Source organism: Microtus ochrogaster, unplaced genomic scaffold (genome assembly GCF_000317375.1).
Source record: "Microtus ochrogaster isolate Prairie Vole_2 unplaced genomic scaffold, MicOch1.0 UNK8, whole genome shotgun sequence".
Classification (NCBI taxonomy): Eukaryota; Metazoa; Chordata; class Mammalia; order Rodentia; family Cricetidae; genus Microtus; species Microtus ochrogaster.
Window position 1 is genome coordinate 3,323,602 of NW_004949106.1, and position 1,592 is coordinate 3,325,193.

The 1,592-nt window shown below is 47.0% G+C and overlaps 1 non-coding gene across 1 annotated transcript; it reads left to right on the top strand.

Annotated features, from left to right (window-relative positions):
* Positions 1–706: 706 nt before the first annotated feature.
* Positions 707–816, top strand: LOC113458210. Its single transcript, XR_003378628.1, has one exon. It is a non-coding gene; the product is annotated as a U6 spliceosomal RNA (small nuclear RNA).
* The last annotated feature ends 776 nt before the right edge of the window (positions 817–1,592 follow it).

Here is a 1,592-nt window from a genome sequence, read left to right on the forward strand (position 1 = left end):
AAACGAGAGATTTCTTGAGAAAACAGAGAGGAGCATAATGACAATTTCAAAACATGTTCTGACCAAAACTCAACAGGAAAATGCTAAATGTTCCTTTTGGAAAGTGAGTAAGAGGTGCGGAGAGACGTCTCACTGGAGGTGGGTGCAGCCACAACTGGAGCCTCTATGAAAAGCCGTTCCTCTTCCTTAGACACTTGCTTTACATTAATACGAACTGAATACAAGACACTAACTATGTATCGACACAGGCCTGACACAGTGGATACTTTTAACTCGGGGATAGCCAACAGCTGTCTAATTGAACTTAAGACCTATTCAATATTCAACAGGAGGTAAAACATGTCTGGGACTATGTAACCCTAGCCAAGTTCCCAGAGCTAGTGAAGTCATAGATCTCAGAGGAGAACCTCTTCCCACTAACTTACAAGGCTAGGATAATTCCAGACTCACCCTACAACTTACCCATAGAGTGGCTCTCACCCAGAATTAAAGCTTTTCGCTGCAACAGATGGAGATCCCAGAAAACCACAACTCGTCAAAATGCAGAGAGCAGTTGCTTGTGTGATGCCCAGGCCCAACAGATCCATCTACAGACAACGCCTACACCCAACACTTAGGGAATATGGTGGAAGAGGGAACAGAAAGACTAAAGAGCCCAAAGGACCAGGAAGCATGCTGTGAGATTATGTCTCCTAGAAATGACAGGGAAATCCTCACTTCAGCAATACATATACTAAAATTGGAACAAGACAAGGATGATGAACACGGCCCCTGTGCAGAGAAGACATACAAATTTCAGAAGTGTTCTTTATTTTAAAAAACAAAAACAAACAAACAAGTAATAAGGAAGGTGCACCCATGATTGATGTGGGCTTCCCCTCTGTATGCTGTGAATACCATATGAACTCAGAGAAACTGAAGCAGCGTGTTCAGGGCCTGCATGGATCTGCACCAGGTCCTCTGCATATATGTTATGCCTTGCTGTGATATGAGCGGCGGGGCGCTTCCTGCCACTCTGTTGAGTGGGGTGACGGGCCGCTTCCCGCCACTCGCCTAGCTTTACCCGAAATAATGACACAGAAACTGTATTCTTTTAAACACTGCTTGGCCCATTAGTTCTAGCCTCTGGATCATTCCCAGCAGAGTTAACACAGTGTGAAGTGGAAGTTTCCTTAGGGTGGGTGCAGACAATGAAAATGTGGTGGCTGCCCTGTCAACAACACAGGGATGAGGCTGGCCATGGCAGCTTCATTATTGCTTGTTCTTCTCTTGCTGCCCAATGCTGCTATGCCGTGCCCAGCCCATGACTGTTCCTCAAGCTCTGAGAGCTAATCTCTCCTCCTCAACATCAAGGTTAGCCAGAGGGAGGCACTACTGCCTCGGAGCCTTAGCTTCAGGGCCTGGCATCCCCTGCCACGGCCATCAGCAGACCAACCCTTCTCAAGTGGTCATGAGCCAGGGGATCAGGGTACCACCACAGATGGAGGCCTTCGGTCTAACATCCCTTTGTTCCCTGAAATGGCTTAACATCTCTCTCTTTCTACCTTATTTAACCCCCAAATCGTACCATTGGGACAGTCCAGCTAGCTCAT